Source organism: Cebus imitator, unplaced genomic scaffold (genome assembly GCF_001604975.1).
Source record: "Cebus imitator isolate Cc_AM_T3 unplaced genomic scaffold, Cebus_imitator-1.0 Scaffold59, whole genome shotgun sequence".
In the NCBI taxonomy this organism is placed as follows: domain Eukaryota; kingdom Metazoa; phylum Chordata; class Mammalia; order Primates; family Cebidae; genus Cebus; species Cebus imitator.
This window is the reverse complement of record NW_016107374.1, coordinates 4,965,707-4,989,600: the sequence shown is the minus strand read 5'-3', so window position 1 is coordinate 4,989,600 and position 23,894 is coordinate 4,965,707. Positions and strand designations below refer to the sequence as shown.

At 36.0% G+C, this 23,894-nt stretch overlaps 1 protein-coding gene and 1 non-coding gene across 4 annotated transcripts in view; one reads left to right on the top strand and one right to left on the bottom strand.

The window, feature by feature from the left end:
- The window catches only part of MED13L (mediator complex subunit 13L), a 307,838-nt gene that overhangs the window by 175,189 nt on the left and 108,755 nt on the right, over window positions 1-23,894 (top strand). The window lies entirely within an intron of this gene.
- LOC119471389 lies at window positions 8,412-8,514 on the bottom strand. The gene has a single exon (XR_005200433.1). It is a non-coding gene; the product is annotated as a U6 spliceosomal RNA (small nuclear RNA).

Sequence of the window (23,894 nt, the reverse complement as noted above, 5' to 3'; positions counted from 1 at the left end):
ATTTGGGTATTTGATTTGATATAAATGGGAGGGTGCTGATATCTGAGCACTGTAATTGAATTAATTTTAGATTTTATATTCATGATTGAATATGGGACTTTGTTTTCCTCCAGTGTAGAAATATAAATTATTTTGAAACAGTATTTCAGAAGAGCTTGTTAACAATTAGAAAAAGTTTAAACCAAAGATGAATTTTAAAAGTTGGCATTTGCTTTAATAAAACTTTATTAGATGTGATGACTTTTCCTCCTTTTATTCTCTGAGTGGAAAGTAGAGCCCCTTGGTAGATGTTGAAATAGGGTCTCAGTAGTCATGTCTGAGATGGACGGTTTTAAATGGGCGGTCATGCTGTGGAGGAGCGCATTTAGCATTAGAAGAGAATTGGGTTCACATCTTATTCTTCCAATTGCAGGTTAGATTTTGGATGAACTGTTTAGTTTTTCTCAACTGAACTTTTATTGTTACAGAGTTGAAAATTGTAATTATTGTGGCAGTTTATAATTTAGTTGAGAGAAAGTAGAAATGAATTAAATTATTTTTTCTTAGGTTTAATTGTGTTTTTTTTGGTACATTGGTACATATCAGTTTAGTGACTAATGGAGAGGAAAACCTGTTACCCAGTACTAAACAAATTAAATGTACATATGTACATTTCAGAAAATCTCTTATTTCTTAGTGTAATACTAGCCTATAGTATCTATATAATATATATATAATTCTAGCATATAGATAGTGTATCCTAGTATTACTGGCATTACTGATTAGTAGTGTTACTGATTTGTCATAATACATATTTTAGATATAATTCTGATTATAGTGATGAAACAATACTGATGAATGAGTTCTACCTGTTAGAATAATAGCATATGATTTCTTGTGCTGTAATTTCTTTCTCTACTCCTTTGAAATTCTTATGCTATGATTTCGTTTACTAATGTACTCTTAACAGAGTTCTTAATGTTTGATATGAGATGATGTTTAGGAGAATTCTTAAATAGATTATTTACATATTACAAATATATGTATTCGATCAGGTAGTTTCAGAAACGTAGAAATGTATTAAACATAATTTTTTTCTCCATATTGATACCTTTTGTTATTCATATCCTTGGGAAAAGAATAAGTAGAAAAGGCAACTCTGGGTTTGTCCTCAACAGTGGTGACAGCTAAAATCAAATATAAAAAACTTCTGGTTTCTACGGTATATCTTGAACTTGAAAAAAAAAAGCTTTTGCTTTTTGTTTTAAAACAAACCAGTGAGAAATAAATTCTTTTAAAATTATTTGGAAATTATTTTAATCATACAGGTTTTCTCTATTGGGAAGGCATCTGTTTTGTAATTTAATTTCAATCCACATTTATTACTGGAGAATTTGAAATCTGTACAGTTTAACCTTTGAATGTTATTTTTGGCAAATAGTTTATTGCCCTTAATAACAGTGGGCCTTTGATCTTTTCTGGTATCAGGTATACAAAAGCTAAGTTAACAAAAATAGCAACTTGCTAATTCATTTTCTGGGTTAATTTGCTGTCACTGACTCTTGGGCAAACCTACTCTTGGGTGATACTCCAGAGAGCTTCACACATTTTCAAATATTGTAATTACTTCTGTATGTGCTGATAGCACATGTGCACACACACACGCCCACACACATATACACATATACCCTGAAAGTATATTACTTTAACTGTGTTTTTATCTTTTCTCCTCTTAATTCTGGACTTTTTAAAACCTCTTTTTTTTTTTTTTAATTTTCTTACATTACCTAACATACATGTTTAAGAAATGTAAATACATTTTTTCTATTTAATAGCAAAACATGCATTTTATGTAATAATATATTATTAGCTCATCTCGGAAATGTTTTGATGTCATAGAGCTGTTTTTAGCATTTTGAAACTTTCCTTTTCTCTCCTTTCTTCTTCCTCTTTATTTCTTCACAGATAACAACCTGCTACTCCATTTTCTGAATTAATTTGCTATCACCGACTCATGGGCAAACCTGCCCTGCTCTTGGGTGGTATGCCTTCTCTCCGTCCTTCTCTTTCTCCCCAAACTCTGTGTTAGCCCAGTCATCTGTGTTACTTAGCTTGTAGAGATGCCCAGATAGGAAGGCAGGGAAGGGATTCCTAGTATAGAAGGTGAGCAGACACTTAGAGTGTGAACGGTAAAGTAAGTCTCTTTCTAGTGTCTGGAAAAGTGAGATCAGTAGCTATCTATAATTTTTCTCTGTTTTCCTCATAAATTTACTTGGCACATGTGGTGTGCCTATCTGTTAACAAGGGCTTGCTGTTGGGAAGTCCATAGATGAATATTAATGGGACAATTTGGACTTACATAATCATGCATAATAGTTTCACAGATTTTTTTTTTTTTGTAGCTCTATAAAATACTTAGTCATTTTCTGCCAGTCTGAGGTAGTAATAGTATTCTGCTGTTTGAATATATTTGGGGATTGTGTAAAAAGTGAGAAGAGGGATGAAGTTAGTCTTGGGGAACATCAACATTTGTAGAATGGGTATAGAAACAAGAACACATAAAGGAGACTGAAGAGTCAACTGGAAATGAGAACCAAGAGAGACTGGTATTACCAGAACCATGGAATTTTAAAGTTTCAGGATTGATCAGCTGTGTCTGCCATAGTGGCATGTAAAACATGTACTATAAAGAGTATTAGATTTGGCAATTATGTAGTCATGGTGACCATAACATGGGCAGTTTCAATCAAGTGGTGAAATTCAGATTGCAGTCACTTGCATTATAAACAGGAGTTGAAGATACTGAATGTAGCGTTTTTGCCATGTTTTTAACAAGTAGCTACAAAATGCAAAACCGTTGATTCCAGAAAGGGAGGAGACAAACACTTAATAAGACCTGTGATAAAGCTTAGTATTAGTAGTAGCTATAGTTTTAAAAAGTATCTTCCCTGTACCAGGTACTTTGCTTTGTAGTTTCATAAACAAACATAGAGGAATGTTAAGTTGAAAGACCACTTCAGCCAGAGGTGATGATAGTTAAATATGGTATTTGCTTTCTAGATAACTTCTCATTTAAAAAAAAAAAAAAAAAACTTAAAAAGTTATGACTATTCGTTTTTATGTTTCATTTGTGCCATTAGTGGTCTAAACAGTACATATCAACATTAGTTATTGATCATTACACTTTAAAGTAAAATATATTTAAATATATGGTGCCTATTTTCAATAAGGATTGAAAATATAGTAAAAGATATACCTTGGTTTTTAAATCTTTTTTTTTTTTGAGACGGAGTCTGACTTTGTCACCCAGGCTGGAATGCAGTAACGTGATTTTCCATCACTGCAATGTGCACCTCCCAGGTTCAAGCAGTTCTCATGCCTCGGCCCCCCAAGTAGCTGGGATCACAGGCATGTGCCACCACACCTGGCTGATTTTGTATCTTTAGTAGAGATGGGATTTCACCATGTTGGCCAGGCTGGTCTCAAACTCCTGACCTCAGGTGATCCACCCACCTCGGGCTCCCAAAGTGCCAGGATTACCGCATCTGACCTATACCTTGTTTTTTTTTTTTTTTTTTTTTTTTTTAAAGGTACTAGAGAGGTTGAGTTAACATTTATATAAAACCTTTTCCTGAAGCACTTTTTTGTGCTCTATACAAATGTTTCTTAACATCCCTATGAACTTTTTTTGGAGAATAAGGTAGGATGATGAGAAATGAGACAGACCAGGAAGAGGAAGCAAGGTCTGGGAGGTGACCAAACAAGGCTGAAAGGCAGGTGATAGGATTGTAAGGGAATTGGAGGCGATTGAGGCATGGCTGCCTATTTGAGTCATAGTGTGCTGTCACTAAATGGGATCCTTTCTTTGAAAAGTGTGATCACGCTTGGGAAAATTTTTTGACTGTGGCATCTGTGTAGCAACTTGGCAGCAGGGGGGAAAGCATTATAGATTAGAATTAGATTTCAGAACATTTCTCTCTCTCTTTAGACAAGAATATTCATTTCTGAAAAGATGGTTACGAATACAGTTCAGATTGTTGCTTTTGCTTGATTTTACACATTTTTTTCTAACATTTTTCCTCATTAAGGAAATAATTTAAAATGTTAAGAAAAAGGTTATATTAAAATTACGCAGCTTAAGCTCGCCTTTTTTGTAGATGAATAAAACAATAGAAATAAAGTACCTAACACAAAACCTAACATCTGGTTGTTGTGTAATGGTGACAGTTTGCCATTTGTAGTGAAGCTGGTAGTATTAATATTTAGAAAAAATTAAGGATTTAAAAAATGATTTTGGTTATTTCTTGTAGTAGAGGAAGCTTACCAATCAAATATTTATGAATCAGTTTTTATATACACAATTTGTATTAAATAAAGTAGGTATTTCTCCTATAAATCTTTCTAAATAATGGCAATATAAGAAATGTCATATTGTATACTGCTTTTGCCCCTAAGATATTGACATGAGCGATTTTTTAATTTTGAAGAAGTAGTCTTTGCTCAGTGTTTGAAATCACCATCATTTTGGTATGAATTTGAAAATATGGTGTTTACTAGCATTGTGGTTCTGTTGTTATTCTTTTATGTAGTCAAAGGAAAAAATTTTGAAAATGCATAATGTGTATGATGACAGTATGACTGTTGTGGAGTATTAAAGGATATAAAAATAAAGTTTTTAAGTATGGTTTGTAGCAATTACTAGATCTGTCTCTGAGAACTTGTCGATTAAGTGTGGCTTGCATGCTTCATTTAGGATTTTATTAATAGTTGTATAAGATTGAAGTATAATAGCTTGATATTTATGGTTAAAGAATATCATGGAAAACTGAGTGCTAAGATAAAATACAAAAGTTTTCCGGAAACCGTAGAGCTGCCTCCTTGATAGAACATCAGGTCTGTTGTAGTCTTCTACCTGTTGTATTGAATCACTTTGCCCTTGTATATCCTTGTGTTAGACTTCTTTTGGTGAAGCACTCTCCAATAGAAGAACATAATGTGGTGTCAGTTGTGTAGGAATTGCCCAACCATCGCCTGGCACTTCTGCTCCCCAGCAGAAGCCATTTTATCATGCCAGAGTTGCCCTTCACAATTCTAGCATAGTCTAAACTCATTTTCTCTTTGTTCATGTTCTTTCTCTCCCACCCTCTCTGTCTTCCCTGGCAATTCAAGTTAAATTTCATCTCTCTTCTTTGAGTTGCTCCCCTGAGGTAACATTTCTGTTTCTTTTAGCATTTTACCTCTAAATTTATCAATAGCGTGTTTATACTGCTGTTCTTAATGTTGTGTTTGTGTGTTTTATTTTAGTCTTCTCTTGAATTCATACTATACAAGATGAGAATTTAGTCGTCTTCCTCCTCTTTCCATTCCTACACTATTGCTAAATTCAGTCTTTAATACAGAATCATTTAGTTTAGTTTCCAGTGTACATCATAATTTTATCTTTTATTCTACTCAGGATCTATAATTCCCAGCACAAAAGGTATCATAGGTTGGGTTGAACTGAATGGGACATACTTTTCCTTTGTAAATCTATTTAGTGTGTGCTAGGATCAAAATGGAAAATGAGGTTTGAAAAGAGTAATCTAACATAAAACAAAAATTGAATTATGTCATTAAAATAGAAATAGTCTCTTCACCATTCTTATCTTGATGTTAAAAGATGATTCTTTAAACTATATTTTATAATTGTGTTAAGGTCTTTGATTTTGTATGGTTATTTATCAGTATTATTCATTACTGAGTGGTTTGTTCAAGTTTGAGCAATTGGGCTGTTTATGTTGCTTATTTTGGTATGAGTATTTTTTAATAGAAAGGCTACAGTACTGTTGAACTTTGTCCCCTGTCATGCTGGATTGTGAATTGCAATTCTTATAGTAGAAATAGCCCCAACACATTTTGAGATCTTAAATGTGCTTCATATATAAAGTAGGAATTTGCACACAGAGGACCCTAGAGGGAACATGGTTAGGCAACCATTTGAGGTATGATTATGTACTCCTGAAATTGAGTAGTATTGTTTATTTAGTGTTAACTGGTATTGAGATTGTAGCAAAATAAAGGGACATTGTAGTATATATAATAGAAGACAATTGGCTAAAAGTATTTACACATTAACTGAGATTTAAAAAAATGACTACATATATAGGAGGTACTTTTTACTAAAATGAAATTGGGCTGTTGGCTTGTAAATTTTGGGATTTATCTTAGTGATTTAAAACATAACAGTTTCAGTGTAACATGTCATCTCCCTAACTCTATTTCTTCTTCTTCTTTCTTTTTTTGGGGGGCGACAGAGCCTTGCTCTGTCACTTAGGCTGGAGTGCAATGGCTTAATACTTGGCTCACTGGAGCCTCCACCTCCTGGGTTCAAGCAGTTGTCCTGCTCAGCCTCCTAAGTAACTGGGATTACAAGTGCACGTCACTACACCTGGCTAATTTTTGTATTTTAGAATTTAAGCTTTATATCAGAAAGTAGTTTACCTCTTTCAAATAACTTTTTTCTGCTAATGATTTGTTGTGTTCTTGAATGAGTAGTATTTTTGGGCTTTAATTTCATGATTGAAAAGAAATATCACTCAGCTAGAATTCTTTAGTGAAAGAAACAAAACATTATGATATCTTTTAACAGCAGTATGTGAAAATAGAAAAATTGGGATTGTATGTACTTTTATGTTTTCAACTTTACCTGCAGCGCTCCATTTACCCATTCTCTGAAAGCATATAGTACTGACTTGAACACATGAGTCTGCTAAATTAGTAGAATGAATATGTACTGTCTTGCATTATTTCTTGATCATTTCAGTCATGTTTTGCGAGTACAAAAAGGTAGGTTACCAAAGGGCACTTTAATAGTGGAAAGGCTTGCCCTTTCCCCTAACCCTTAGAAACAAATGGTGCTAAAAATACCCAGTTAAAAATTGATAAAATCATTAAGTAGATTTCAAACTAGAGAATTCTTCCATTGAGGAATATTACACTGGTAGGTTTGAACACGGCTAAATGTTTGAAGTACAAGTATGCTCTGTAGATGCCACAGAGCCAAGAGTTCTGTATTTGTGTTTTGACTTGCTGTAAAACTCAAGCGCTTCATGTTACAGAGCTTTTTTAATTATTCTGGGTACATCATTGTGTAGCCTTCATTTGAGACATTGGCATCCTGCATATTTAATCTCCTTTAACTAAGGAGGAATGCAGTACCACCTGTAACTCCTTTGAACAAGTCAGACATTTTCAGAAGCAGCTGAAGGTACTGAGGGACCAACTTGTAGCTGAGGCTAGAGTGATGCCAGGTGCAGGAAGGTAGAGGAACAGGGACCAGTTGTCCTGACCCACATGATAAATACTCAGAATTCTACATTTTTAGCTCAAGAATTATGAATTTTTATACATGCATTGTTTTCAGGAAAGTGGTGAACCATATGCATTATTACTAGTTTTCCTGATGGACCTGAATTTACCAACCAATAGCCTGCTCCTCTGAAAATAAATGACAGAAGTTTAGGACTTTATTACAAATCCCATTCGAATTATGCTCTTAGTGTTCGTAATCAAACTGGTCTACTCACCATATGCTATGTTTCTGCTCTGTGCTTTTCTAACCCTGAATAGGAATGAAGCTAAAGGTAGTAATGATGACATCCACTTTGTTGTGCAGGTTTTTGTTTTTGTTTTTGTTTTTTTGTGAGACAGAGTCTTCCTCTGTCTCTCAGGCTGGAGTGCAGTGATGTGATTTTGGCTCACTGCACCATCCATCCAAGGCTCAAGTGATCCTTATGCCTCAGCCTCCCGAGTAGCTGGGATTACAGGCATGCACCACCACTCTCAGCTAATTTTTTGTATTTTTAGTAGAGACAGTTGCGCCAGGTGGCCAGGCTGGTCTTGAACCTGGCCTCAAGTGATCCACCTGCGTTGACGTCCCAAAGTGCTGGGATTACAGATATGAGCCACCACTTCCTGGCCTGCACAAGATTAAATGAGATAATAAATGTAAATGAATGAATGACTAGACAAATCTTTAAAAACCTGTTTCATAAATTTTTCCTAGGTTCTCATAGTACCTCATTGCAGTTTTATGAATCAAACCTATCAACTTGTCAAAAATTAAATGATCCTAATTCAGGGATGAATTAGTAGTATGTAACATTTTTTTATTCTTCTTCCAAATAATTTGATGTTGTTTCCATATATTCACGTTCTTTGTTATATAAATCGTTGATTAAAAGTGGATGGTGCAACTTCCATACCCTTTCCCTCCCTTAGACCAAATATTTTCATAGGTTTGGCTTTGGTCTTATATTCATATGTAGTTGTAAACAGGCCTTTTGACTACTAGGACTCACTACAAGTATGGAAATCCATTTTCAGTATTTCACGTATAATACGGAGTTCTTTTTTTTTTTTTTTTTNTTTTTTTTTTTTCTTTTTATAATTTAAAAAATGTGGATTGCTTCATGAATTTGCATGTCATCGTTGCTCAGGGGCCATGTTACTCTTCTCTATGTGGTTCCAATTTTAGTTTATATGCTTCCGAGGCATACAAGAGGAAGTTCTAAGTAGTCCCGAGCCAAGTGTCTTTAATAGTAAGATGAGAGAGCAACTCTGGACACGAAAGGAGGCAGCCTAGGTGGAAAGCAACTTGGACGGAAGTGGATCCAGAGTCAGTAATTAGATGAGGAAAAGGAGCACGTTTCTTACAAACCACCAACACTTCTAGAATTTGTTTCTCATTTGGATGGACATGATTGAACACATCTAGAGATATATTTACTTGCTTTTTACTTCACTTCCTCCTCACCTGTTCCTCATAAGTATACCCCCAAAAGTGAAAGTTTTTCCCCCTTTTTTCCCTTCTTAGGCACATTTGTCACTTCTGTAGCTTGAGATGAAAAGAGTGATCTAGATAAGAGTGTTTGACATGCAGTAAAAAAATGCTAGGAAGAATAAGTGGAAGATAGAGAGTAAAATAAGTTATCTGTATTTTTAGTTTACTGGTATAGACTGGCATTAGAAGTAACTAATTATAGAAATATTGACATTTATTCTTTTGTCCTTAGCCTTCTATTTAATGAATAGTACTAACATGTTTCTTTGGAGGGAATTTAATTCAATATTACTCAGTCATTCATTTTTTAAAAACTTCCATTAATAGTACTTTAAAAAAGAATGTGTTCGTAGATCATCCCAAACATTTAAACAAGTCTATTGTATATTTTTCTGATTATAAAAGGATAGGATATATTTATTATTTTTTTGAGACAGGGTCTGATTCTGCTGCCCATGCTGGAGTGCAGTGGCAGGATCACAGCTCACTGCAGCCTCAGCTTCCTGGGCTCAGATGATCCTCCCACCTCAGTCACCAGAGTAGCTGGGACTACAGGCATGTCCCACCATGCCTGGCTAATTTTTGTAGTTTGTATTTTTTAAAAAGACAGGGGCTCATTATGTTTCTCAGGCTGGTCTCGAATTCCTGAACTCAAGTGCCTTGGCCTTCTAAAATGCTGGCATTATAAGCGTGTGCCACTGTGCCCAGCCTGAATATATTTATTAAATGTTAGAAATGTAGAAAATAACATAGACTTACAAGATAGTTGAATTATATTCTAACTTATAGAATCTTTTTTATACTATATATGTTCCTCCAAAGCACTTAGTAATAGTGAAATCTTTACAGTTTGGCTTTTAAAAATAGTTATTTCTAGATACACTAGAAAAGGACTTCAGCATACTAAAGTACAGTTTACAGAAAGACAAAATTAGGATCCTAATGCAAATATAAAACAAATAATTGCCAAACATTTTTGTAACTCATTCATTAGTGAGGGAACAGGTATGATATTAAAAGCAGCTTAAGGAACATTAGACTAGTTAGGACTTTATAGGAAATTTATAAAAGTATATAAGGATAAGATTGCTATGTTAGTTTCAAAGTGGTTAATGTCTTGAGGACTGCAGGCCATAATAGGGGCTCTTTGTTTGTCAGGACAGAAACTGTTTCTACTGGGTACAAATCTACAAGTTAATACAGAACTTCACCAAATTTGTGACCTTTAAAAAATAATGAAATGTGGGTTGTGCAGAGTATGTTCCCTTAAATCAGAAGTTCCTCAACTTTATTGTTTTTATAACGTCCTTAGTGCCCTGTCATTTTTTTCTCTCTTTCATGGTATTCCTAGGTCATAGAATTACCTAACAGTTCTAGTTTCTAAGTCCAAATAATAAGTATTTATGTACTGATAACTTAGTGACTGTTTCAACAAATAATGCACATACTGCAATAAAACAATAAAATTTACTCTTAAATAGCTGCAGTTGCTTTTTAACAGGATGTGTACGCCTGTTGAGCACTGTACAACTCAAACCAAAGAATCAGGCTGGAAATCACTACTCTTGTTTTCTGTCTGCGTTGATTTTACCTTGTAACACAGCCACCACTGAAAAACCAGTCTCACAGATATTTGACTTTATTGAAGGTAAGGTAGTACAATCTGATATTGAAACTGAACTTGAGCCAGTGGTTTGCATGTTCTCTGACAGATGTTGCTTTGTTTTCCTAAAAAATGTAAAATGTTCTACAGCACCCCTGTGAATTTGCTGGAGTGTTACACCTGGGGTGCTTTGGTACATTGTTTGGGAGCCTAAGGGCTGGATGATCCCTATATGTGCCTTTCTCCCTGTATGGCATTGAAAGAACAGGCTGTCCTCCTTTCACCTTATTTGAAACTTTTGAATAAAGTTTCTTAAGTATCCTGGAGAACTTCTAATTAGAATTGTCAGATTTTTCTTTTAAACTGCATGCCGGATGGTGGTATAGTCACTGATTGTCCAAGTATATTCTCTGCTCTGTTCATCCAAACCCTGCGAAATATATAAATAGAAGGTCAGCCACCTGGGCCCAGCTGTTCTCATTGACTAATTGATCATGCCACTGTGATGCACTCAAGTTAGAATATAGCACAAGGGTGTCCAACCTCTTGGCTTCCCTGGGCCGTATTGGAAGAAGAAGAATTGTCTTGGGCCACACATCAAACATACTAGCACTAACAATAGTTAATGAGCAAAAAAAAAAAAAAAAAGTATCAGGAAATCCTTACAATGTTTTAAGCAAGTTTACAAAATTGTGTTGGGCTGCCTTCAAAGCTGTTCTGGGCTGCATGTGGGCCAAAGTTTACAGGTTGGACAAGCTTGGCATAGCATATTCTATAACTTTTGGATCTCAAAACACCTGTTAGCAACATTGTCAACTCCAAGGTGCTTTTCTTTATGTGGATTATATTTATCAATATTTAAATATATAATACTAATTATTAATATTTAAATATAAAATATTAAAATGGAGGCGCTTTGGAAGGTTGAGGCTGGTGGATATCTTGAGCCTTGGAGTTGAGACCATCCTACTTGACATGGTAAAACCCCGTCTCTTAAAAAAAAAAAAAAAAATTAGCTGGATGTGGTGGTATACACTTGTAGTTTGTAGTCCCAGCTACTTGAGGGGCTAAGGCAGGAGGATCACTTGAGCCCAGGAGGTCAAGGCTGCAGTGAGCTGTGGTCATGCCACTGCACTCCAGCCTGGGTGACAGAGAGAGACCCTGTTGCAAATAATAATAATAGTAATACAGAGAAAAAGGCTGGGCGCTGCAGCTCATGCTCATCATCCAAGCCCTTTGGGAGGCTAAGGCAAGAGGTTCCCTTGAGCCTAGTAGTTTGAGACCAGCCTGAGCAATATAGTGAGACCTCCTGTCTCTACAAAGGTAAAAAAATGTTAGCTGGACATGGGGCATGTGCCAATATTCCCCACTACTTGGGAGGCTGAGGTGGGAGGATTGGTTGAACTTTGGAGGTTGAGGCTGCAGTGAGCTATAATTATACCACTGCATGTCAGTCTGGGTGACAGAGTGAGACCATGTCTCAAAAAAACCCACGACCACCACCACCAACAAATAAAACAGAGAAGTTATGTCTGACTTTTAAAATAATAATAAACCCACTACATATTAACATAAATGATTATATTTTAACTAAAATAACTGTGTTTTAAAACAAAATGTAAGAATAACGGCACTATTTTTGTAAATCTCTTTAATGTCTGGCTTAAGTGAATACAGCTGTGTTGTAGTCTTTTGACATCATGAGTCATGTAGACTCTGGAAAACGTTAGTGTATACTTGGAGAAAGAGTGAAAAAGATAAATAATGTCTTGATGTCATTCTGAAATAGTTTTGACCTGATGCCGGCTTGGAGTGGAGTTTTATATTCTCTAAGCCTTTTTTACTCTTTATTTTTTTCTTTTTCTTTTGCCCTAAGATACAGATCCTGAGGTTTTATATTCTTAGAAAATTACACAGATGTGATTTGTATGCATTTTACTTTTAGGCAGGGGCAGGTGAACTTTTATTGTAAAGGACCAGATAATAAGTATGTTTGGCTTTTGGGGACACATGGGCTCTGTCGAAACTAAAGTTTCACATTGTACTCAGAAAGCAGCCATAGATGACATGTAGGCAAATAGGCATGGGTTGTTCCAAGAAAGCTTTATTTACAAGAAATGGGTGGCAGGATGTAATTTGCCTTGAGGCCGTAGTTTGCTGACCTCTGCTCTTAAGAGGGAAATTAGTTTTCAGACAAATTAAATAATTAGCTGAGAACCACGCATCTACAAAGTCTAGGATCCTGGATTTAAATTCAGGCCTTTCTAGGTTCGTAACCACTATTTTTTCGCAGTTATTTATACTGCTTTCATTAATAAAGTTAATGATTATAAATTAATTGTAGAAATTATTATTGATTATGAAGTATTAATTTATCTCTTTACAGAATTGCATAGAGGCTGGCATTTAGAATTGCCCAAGAAATGATTGGATGAATGTTTAAGTCTTTATTATAATAAATCATATGCATAGCAGGGCATTTTAATTCTTTTTTTTTTGGAGACAGTCTTACTCTGTCACTCAGGCTGGAGTACAGTGGTGTGACTGATCTCAGCTTACTGCAGACCCTGCCCCCTGAGTTGAAGCAATTCTTGTGCTTCAGCCTCCTGAACAGCTGGGACTACAGGTACATGCCACCATGCCCGCCTAATGTTTTGTATTTTTAGTAGAGACAGGGTTTCACTATGTTGGTCAGGGTGGTCTTGGACTCCTGACCTCAAGTGATCTGCCCGCCTCAGCCTCCCAAAGTGCTGAGATTACAGCCATGTGCCACGGCATCTGGTCAATTATTTTGTTAATTCACTGAACTGTGTATACCTAAAAAATGTTTTCCTTTCAATAGATAAGCTCTCTAATTATTTTATCCTATTTAAGTTATTTGAAATGGGAAGTACATGTGTATGACACAAAATTTAGCTCCACAGAATGGAATAGAGTGAGAAAGTAAGTCTTCTGTATCCACTGCCCGGCCACCCTGTTTTTCTTCTAGTGTTAAACCCTGTTACCAGTTCATTTTCATCCTTACAGAGATTAGTCTGTGCGTATGTACACAAATGTGTGTGCATGTATTTCCCTTTCTTATACAGATGGTATATCCAGTGATGTACATACTCTGCTCAGTATTCCATTCCTTTATTTTTACTTAATAGTTATTTGACGTTTGGTCCGAGTATATGCATATATGACTGTCAACTGTTTGAAAGCAAGAAGATACTTTATATTCACTTTAAACACTTGTTCTACCTTATTTACTAATTTCCTAATACATTTGTTTTGTTGTCTATATTCTGTGAGTAGCTCTTCTAACAGTAGTTTTTCGCAAAGAAAAATGATCTTGCTTTGGTCGTTAGTGGGAATGTGTAAAATAACTTGACCAAGTCCTGCCAAGGAATTTGGTATTATTATGAAGATAAGACATAAACACTTAAAGCCATTAGAGGTAAGACACTGTTATACTTAGTATCTTGATCTGTTAAGTAGATGGTAAGAAATAAAGGTGAAAACAGGTAGATACTGATATGGGCTCTAGTGAAGAAGAGATATTTATGAAGTTAAAATGGGTTTTGATGAGTCTGTAAGGTTTGGATGGCTTGGGGTGGAATCAAGAGGAGAGAAGCTGCAGTAAGACAGACACATGTCACTGTGGTGTCTCAAGGAAAGACTGCACTGACTAGAGAGGAAAGTGCATGCTTAGCAGCCATGAAAGATATGAAGAGGTTACCCTAGAAATAGGACTCCTTAGACCCAGAGAGTAGCAGAGACACTATTTTATGTCTGTCTGTGCTCTGCCCTTTGGACCCAAGATGTATAAAAGATGGTGAATTACTTTCCAGAATTGGTAGTAATGACTCAAAAGTCAGGATAGTTGCTTGTTAGAATTTAAGAATTGTGTGATTCCAGGGCTACAGATAAACATGGCCTTGATATTTAAAGATTAAAAAAAAAAAAAAAAAACTTTAAAAAACCCTCAAAAACAAGCCTTCTTTTGAGGGCTTGCTCTTGACTCCTCGCTTCTGCAGAAGGAGAATTCTGCAGAATTCATTATTGTGTCCTGGGACTGTTTTTAGTGAGTGCTTTTGTAGTTTTTGTTTTGTTTTGTTTTGTTAAAACAAAGTTTTGTAGTTTGATATTTTGTTTGTAAGAGAAAGCCTTTCTCTGTCACCCAGGCTGGAGTACAGTAGTGTGATGGTAGCTCACTGTAGCCTCCAGCTCCTGGGCTCAAGCAGTTCTCCTCTGTTAGCCTCCTGAGTGACAGAGACTACAGGTGTGTGCCACCGTGCCTGGCTTATTTTTGTATTTTTGTAGAGACAGAGTCCCACTATGTTCAGGCCAGTGTTGAATCCCTGGTCTCAAGCAGTCCTCTGGCCTCAGCCTCCCAATGTGTTAGGATTACAAGCTTGAGCCACCATGCTTAGCCCCCATTGAGTGCCTTTTGTATTATTTTATTTTGTCCTCTGCCAAGGATTTTAGCATTTAAAATCTTTAGACTCCTATGGCTTATGTTAATTTTTTGAGACTAGAGCATATCTCACACTATAAGTTGAGAAACACCTGAAACGTATTATAGCATATTCTTTATGGTACTCTCTGGTGCCACTATAGCTTCTCTGGATGGATTTAATCAATTGGCATCTTCCTGAAACTTTAAGGGAAGTTGCTAGCAGAAAGGAAGTCTGTTTCTTGGAACCTCCAGGTCTAGATGTGTACTCAAAGACAAATTAAAGTGGCAGGATCAAAAGCTACAACGTGAAGAGGTTCAGTAGCACAGCTTCAAGTTGGAAGGAAAAGGAACTGTTAACTGTTTAAGTTAGGACTGGCATTTGTTCAGATACTATGCTAGTAAATGCTTTATATAAATTATTTTTAGTGTTCACTACAATACCGGGTGCTTTGTGTTATTTTCTTTGCTTTTACAGCTGAGGAAGTGGAGTCCTAGGGAATCATATTATACAGATCTAGAAGGTACTGAGAGCACATTTTAAAGGAGAAGGGCAAGACATTTATGCAAATTACTTGTACAATGCTTTATGTCTTATTACCTCCCATGGTAGCCTTCTGAGATTAAGTGGTAGTAGTAGCAGTTATTCTAATTTTAGTTGAAGGAATCAAGATACATGGGGATAAGCAGCTTGTCCAAGGTAACACTGCTAAGGTGGGGGGTGTGGGGGGGCAGGCAGCTGCTAGAACAGCCTGATTCCAAGTTTCTTGCACTTATTCTTAGAAAAGAAATAATAAATACCATGTTTCCCCCAAAAATGAAAAAAGTAAGATCTGTGGCTTAACGTTAAGTGTGAATTATTAAAGAAGAAACAAAAAAACAGTGATTATTTTTTAGCCTCTGGACTAGAAAGTATAATGGCAAACAGTGGAAAAATTATTTGTGGAAGACCAGACACTGCAGAACCTTCTAGACTTTGAAGAAGATTCCTAATCCTGTTTTCTTTCTTTTTTTTTTTTTTTTTTTTTAAATGAACCTTGCTTGCGCAATAAAGCTCCAAGCAGGATATTTAAATACATATGGAAGAAGAAGAAGAAAATGATTTCCATCCTTATACATTCTCTGGATTGATAGGCACTGGTCTGCATACTTGCCTTAAGGGGCTAAGCTGGATCCTGCTCTGTCAAGGGCTCCCTTGTGGTAGTAACATGTCTGTGCCTTCCTCTAGAGCTGTCAAACTGAAAATTTTTAGTGTAGTCAAGCATCTCCAATCAATTTGAATCTTAGGGTTAAAAGAATAGAGAACAGGAGGAGTATGGAGTGGTGAGGCTTCTTCTGTCTGCCTCTTGAAGGTTTGCCTGAATATTCAGTAATTTGGAGGACACATACTTTTCTTTGTAACATTTAGCCAAACTTAGAGTTACAGAAGAAAAAAAAATGTCATTTTTCCCCCCTCCTTTATTCATCTTATCTGTTAGGTGAGATATAAGAAAAAATATTCTTTTTTTTTTTAGACGGAGTCTTGCGTTTATTGCCCATGCTGGAATGCAATGGCACGATCTTGGCTCGCCAAAACCTCCGGCTCTTGGGTTCAAGCGATTCTCCTGCCTCAGTCTCCTGAGTAGCTGGGATTACAGGCATGCCCCACCATGCCTGGATAATTTTTTGTATTTTTAGTAGAGGTGGGGTTTCTCCATATTGGTTAGGCTGGTTTTGAACTCCCAACCTTAGGTGAGTCATTTGCCTTGACCTTCCAAACCGCTGGTATTACAAGCATGAGCCACAGTGCCTGGGCAAAAATATTCTTTTAAAGCTTAAAAATTGAGCATATTTTAAATGCTAAAGAAGACTGAGTTTTTTTGGTGGTGGTGGTTCTTGTTTTGAGACAGAGTCTTTCTCTGTCACCCAGGCTGGAGTGCAGTGGCAAGATCTTGGCTCATTGCAACCTCTGCCTCCTGGATTCAAGTGTTTCTCCTTGCCTCAGCCTCATGATTAGCAGGGATTACAGCTGGGACTACAAGCTCACACCGCCATGCCCACCTAATTTATGTATTTTTAGTAGAGATGGGGTTTCGCTATGTTGGACAGGTTGGTCTTGAACTCCTGACCTCAACGACTGCTCGCCTTGGCCTCTGAAAGTGCTGGGAATATAGGTGAGAGCTACTGTTCCCAGCCAGACTTCAAGTTTTAATGTTTAATAGTATGTTTTATTTAAGATATGTGATTGGGGAGAAAGCTGCAATAGAGAAATACACATTAATAATAAATTGTGAGAAAGCAGCTTTGATAACCACATGACCCTGTTGTCAGTCACATAAAGCTGTGAAGAAAAATGCAATGATACATCTTATTCTTCTCTGATAGAGGATGAATGTTAAGTTGAAAAGAAAATTTCATGCATTCAGATCTATCATTAGGGAGATCAGTAATTGAATTAGTATTTAGAGAAAGAAGGTATGACCCATTGGTCAATTAGGAAACAGAAGATAATATCATCTCACAGTCCCTACCAGAGGTATAATTTATGTGATTTAGAAGATTTCAAACATTTAATTACTGACATTTGTTTGGAAAGCATTGTAATAAAATCACCTCAGGTCAGGGTCTGAACATATATTTATTTACCTTCTTCAATAATAGATTTTACCTAGTTTATCTTTTATCTCTTCTCACCTTTTCTTTAGCAAATTAAACATTTCCAGAACTCTGATAGTTTTTTTTTTTTTTTGACTGTTAATTATTTTCATGATAGGGAAATTAATTTCCATGGTCTTTTACATTTGTTCAGTTCTTGTTCTTTCAGTATTTGAATGATTGCACTGAACGACTGAATGAGAGAATAGTAACCTAAGACCAGTTAATATAACATTGAGTCCACTGGCGTGGGAAAAACAGTGTAGTTCCATTCTTGTTTTCGTAAGAGAGCTAGATTGTTGGAACTCAGGTAGACTTCTCAAGCTTTCAGAGCTAGCTGGAGCCAGACTGACAGTCTTTTCTCTCCTTTTCTAGTACGTAGAAAGAACTTTCTGCTGTATTACATTGCCTTCTGTGATTTAAGTACTTTTTAAAAAAAAATTTAAGAGTTTAAAAAATTATAAAAATAATACATACTCATGAAAGAATTAGGCAGTATAAAAGACTGTAAGTTGAGAAACGGAAGTCCCATCCTTTACCCCCTGCTTCCCCTTGTCACCAGACATACTCACAAGGAATGGTCTCTAATATAGTCTTTCAGAATATTCTTACATTGTATCTATACACAGGTCATTTTACTTATAATCTACCATAACATTAAGCATAATTAAATACTTACTTTAATTCAAATTCTCAGTACCCAATTGTGGACTTTCAAATTACTCAATGCTGTTTTTTAACAAATGAACCTAATTTGTTTTGTTACTGAAGCTGGAAGGACTTGAGAGGTAAGATTGCCCATCTATAGTAAATAAGAGGTTGAATGATTTGCATAAAGCACCACGGTATTTAAATCACTAAGTGTTTCCAGTGCTTAGGTTTCTGTTCTTCCCACAAATCTGTACTGCCTCTCAGTTAATTTTATAAGCTTCAAAGTGAACTGTGGGCCAGGCGCTGTGGCTCATGCCTGTAATCCCAGCACCTTGGGAGGCTGAGGTGGGCCAGTCGCCGGAGGTCAGGAGTTTGAGACCAGCCCGGCCAACATAGTGAAACCCTGTCTCTACTAAAAATACAAAAATTAGCCAGGTATGGTGGTGTATGCCTTGTGATCCCAGCTACTCAGGAGGCTGAGGCCGGAGAATTGCTTGAACCTGGGAGGTGGAGGTTGCAGTGAGCCGAGATTACACCACTATACTTTAGCCTGGGCAACAGAGCGAGATACCGTCTCAAAAAAAAACACACACACACACACACAAAAACCCAAAAAACCGGTGAACTGTATATTGTAAACAGGCATATTTCATGTGTATACTAAATAAGTCTCTTTGCAAAATTGAATTTGTGAACTAATACACAGCACATAGCAGGCACTTGAATATTTGGGTTGAAATTAGTCTAATTCTTTACCACTGTTCATCAAGAAAATGAGGGGTTTGGACCAGATCATTTTAAAGGACCTTTCTCACAATAAATGCCTATGAGTTTTAGTTTCATGCTGTTATAAGAAAATCCGAAAGTCAAGCTGTTTTATCTTTAGACTCAAAAAGTAATTATGTTCAGTGACTGGTCCTGACTGTATTTCCCTACAAGCATGTGTCTACTCACGTACTGCATTATTTGGTGAACTAGTGCCAGGTTTTCTATTAATCCTTTTCTGCAGTTGCTTGTTCCAGTTAAAGGAAAGTTTTACAAATGCAGAGAGTTGCGAAATGGAGCCAGGATTGTTAGGCAACTTCCAATGGGAATAGAAATCTAATCCCATGCATTTCAAATCAGATCACAACTTCTGTATCAGTGAGCTAATTTATAAGCTCATAGTACTTCTTATACCCGGGTAGTATGTCTGGAAATGGTGATATGGAGCAGAAAGGGAATTTAAGTGGTGGTGTTTGTGGTGTAATAGTAGTTTGAAGGAGATACAGCATGGATCATATAATAATGTTTACTGGCCCAGAATGGGCGTGAATCTGCCCAGCACCTTGGCACAAAATGTAATGTAGTTGCTAATCCGTTATGGTGCCTAGACATATGTAATGTTTCTGGTAACTCCAAGGTTTTATAAAATTCCTCTAATGACTGCTTGTTTTGTTTAATTGCTAATCACATAATATGATGAAAATATTCCTTGGGGTTTAGCACTGTCCATAAAGGATCTTTAACAAGAGTATCTGCAGAATGAGAAGCCTGCTTGTTCTTTAAATGGCAAATAAAAAAATTTGCTTAGAAAACGATTTAAGCATATAATAAAAACTAGTTCTAGCTTGATTAACATTAAATCAAATAAGGTATAGAAACTGAAAGTTTTTTCCAAGTTAAATTGCCTGAGAGATAAGGAGCTATTTGTTCAGACCAATTCTGAACACTGAATTACCACAGTATTGAAGTACTTTGTACTGATCTGATTGATTTGAGCTCACTCATGATTCAAAATGACAGTAAAAGATGTTTAAGAGGATCATTTGTAACATTAAGTGTTAATTGTTACTAGTTTAGAACATTGAAAGGTAGAGAACTAGTCTTATCTGCCCTATAAATTAGAGTAAAATAAAATAATATCAAATCAGCCTTTAGCATCGATGGTAGGACCCAGAAAGACTCTATCATACTATCAGTGTTTGCCAGTTGATCAGGGCTTGAGCGGAAGGGAGAAAGAATCAGTTTACTTGACTGCTTTGTATTTTCCTTGCCTTTTATTACTTGATGAAAGGCTTAGTTATTGAGATTGGCCTTTGGCAACAGGGGAGAAATTAATGCTAATATAGTGTATTGAAAGTATAGATGTCTTTTGAATAGGTATTAATTTAAATAGTATTGATTCTCCGTGAAAGTTTGTGTTCATAAGAGGGCTCCATATTTAGAAGCTAAAACATGTTATGGTTGGGTGATGCCTGTTGAGTGACTTGGTCTTATCTGTACTATGAAACAGAATAAACTTTAATTCCAAGTTTTGTCATTAACTAGTAATCAGTTTGTAACCATATGACTCATTATATAAAATTTGTTTAAGTTTTTAAAAAATTTTAGTTGAATTCAAGTCAAACATCATCTGATTGAATTTAGTTTAAGTTAAGCATAAGAAGTGGGCCAGGCATAGTCGCTCATGCCTGTAATCCCAGCACTTTGAGAGGCTGAGGTGGGTGAATCACCTGAGGTCAGGAGTTTGATACCAGCCTGACCAACATGGAGAAACCCCATCTCCACTAAAAATAAAAAATTAGCCGAGCGCGGTGGCACATGCCTATAATCTCAGCTACTCAGGAGGCTGAGGCAGGCGAATCGCTTGAACCCAGGAGATGGAGGTTTTGGTGAGCAGAGATCACGGCATTGCACTCCAGCCTGGGTGACTACATCTCAAAANAAAAAAAAAAAAAAAAGAAATGGAGAAAATTATTTATTATTTTAAAACCATTTTATGTAGAGTTAAATGTTTCATCTGTTAGAAGCACATTTCTTTCTTGAAGCACCTTGGCAGTAATTATTTTGGTTCATGAAACTTCATCAATTTCCAAAATTGAAATAAATCCTTTATCTGAAAATTGAATGTCTCAAACTACATTGAAAAGTAAAACTGATATTGAACTACTGGTGGAAATGTCTTCTCCGTATCCTTGTATTTTTGAGTTTTCTTCAGTGAACATTTATTACTTTATTAATTAAAATACTGATTTTTTTGGAAAAAGAAAATAGTAAATTTAATTCTCTTTTGAGTTTTTTTATTAAAGTACACTTGAGTATTTTCTTTCAAAAATTAATATCATTAGTTTATATTTGAAACTGAGTGCTAAATAATTGATAGGACCAAAATATTAGGTGCTAATTGTTTGTAAGATTCATTTAATAATGTTAAGAGAAAATTTCTAGGCACTCATACTTGGGAAACAGTGATTTTTGAAATAGTAATGGTAATGATTTGTTCTAAATTCCTAAAGTGGTAGCCTTAATTTGTATCATTAAAGATTTCTGTGCTATGTAAATTTAACCTAGATGTACTTGTGTAATTTATATGCTATCTCAAGATCATCTTTAAGGGTCTCTAGGGTGTGTTATGCTTGTATATTAGGCTGGGCACTGTGTGGTTTATTACCATTGTCGTCAGTACGTTAGGTGCCAGGCAAGTGTTTTAGATCCTATGAGAGACACCTTAGTGTGGTGCTAAAGAGCCTGAACTTTGAGGCTAGACTGCATGGATTCAAATCTTGACTTTGCTGCTTTGTACCTTAGAGAGGTAAGTTATTTAACCCTTCTGTTTTAGTTCATCTGTAAAAGAAAGATTATTCTTGTCTCTACATTGTAGAATTATGGCGATGAAGTGAGTTAATATTAAAAAGTGCTTAGAAGAGTGCCTTGACCTAGTTTGTAAGTATCTGCCAATTAAATAAATACCTCATTTAATCCTCCTAACAACCTTGAGAGATAAATGATACCGTTCCCATTTTACAGATGTGAAAAGTAAAGCTTAGAGAGATTATGTGACTTGCCTAAAGGTCAGATAGATATTAATGTGGATTTGGGACTTAAATTCTGGACTTTCAGACTCCAGAATATGTGTTGGGATTACAGTTAGTTGCCTGTCTTTATAATAGCTCCTGGTCTTGTATGTGACCCCTGACAGTTACTTAATCTATTTTAGCCTTTAATGAATCATGTCAAGAGTGAGAAATACTTACACTTTATAAACCTTGAATGTAATTATAACTGCATTTTGGTGGTTTCATTAAAAATTTTGAAAAAGTACTTGAAAAGCAGTGATACAGGTTGAGTACACTTTATCCAAAATGCTTGGGACCAGACGTGTTTCAAATTTTGGATTGTTTGGATTTTGAAATATTTGCAAATATATAATAAGGTGTCTTGGGAATGTGACCCATGTCTAAACAAATATATCAAATACTGTATTCACAAAATATAACAAATCAACGCATTCATTGGACCCTAATCTGTGCAAGTAATTGATAGCTAAAAAGTCAACATCAAGGAAGACTCAGTTTCAATCAGTCTTTACAAGAAACTTTATAAGAAAAGCATTCATCTGCCTAATACTTAAAAGAAATGCAAAGGAAAACAAATGGGAGGTACAAATTAGCTTTACTAATGAAGCAAAAATAAATGAGAAAGCCAAAGGTTGGTGGTGCTTAAAGGTACCCACATACTTACCTATTGTTAATACATGTCAATAAATCCCATCTTTGCGAACAGTGAAACAAGTTGGCTAGGCAGCATCTACTAGGGAAATGGACAAAGGTTAGAATTGTTCTTCATGGGAAGTGAGTTCACCCAGCCAACAAGTCTTGGTTCCACAGAACATCTTTAATAGGGCTGCTCAGGATTCTTTTGGCCTTACCTTCCATTTTGATTCCTGTTTCTGGTGTATAGACTCTGGTTTTATGGGCTGTTGTAGGGAGATGATGTCTGTATTGAATGAGATAGAGGCTCTGCGTTCCTTGAAGCCTAAGTTTTCCCAGACTCTTAAGAGGAGGCAGTGCCTTTATCATTCTTATGGGACTTCATAATGATGTTAGTGCTGCATTTTCTTGAGCATCTGGACTCTTGTATCCTGTTCATTCCCCAGATTATAACCAGAGTTCTCAAGTTTTGAACCTTAAATTGGGACGTGCCTTTTCCCCCCATTAAATGTTTACATTTTGGAAACATACACTCTTTTAATGTGAACCACCATAAGTACATAAATGGTGATGCCAGCGGCAGTGTGTGGTTGTACACAACAATAACAGACAGATATTACTTCAGGTGAGAATCTTAACAGTTTCAGGGAGAGTACAGACTTAAGTCCTTGAAATGTAAATTAAAAGTTCAAATTTAAAACGCATTCTGAAAAGCTATGTAGAAAGTCAATTCAACTTAGTAGATAGAATTCAGATATCTTATTCTGAGAATAGCTGTTGCCAATCCTAGGGCAATAAACAGAGGCAGCAGAGGTCAGAAAACAAATTTATAGGCCAGTTATTCTACTGTCCTGTTTTCCACATGCCTTGTCAAGATTTTGCCATTCATACTGCAGGTTGTGCCCAATGATCTTTTGATCATTTTGGAAGTCCTAAGCAACATATCAGGAGGGTTTAAGAAGTGGTAGTGTTTGATAAATGATAATTAGCAAAACACAGTCTTACAGATCATATTATTAGTACATTTGTATTTAATTGATACTTATTTTAAAAGCATTTATTAAGAAAACTGTCCAGTTGAAGTGAGCCTTGCTGTTGTGGAGATTCTTCTGACCTGTGTTGTTGACATTGTGCTTTGTTGTCCCATTAGTATTGTCAACTGTCAGATGCATCTGAGGTTGATTACACCAGACACATAGAACTTTCCAGTGCTAGATTAACGAAGAGCTCCTGCACCCTGAACTTTACGTTAGATAAAGAGGCCAGTATGTTTGCTCATTGTTGGTGCATTTCCTG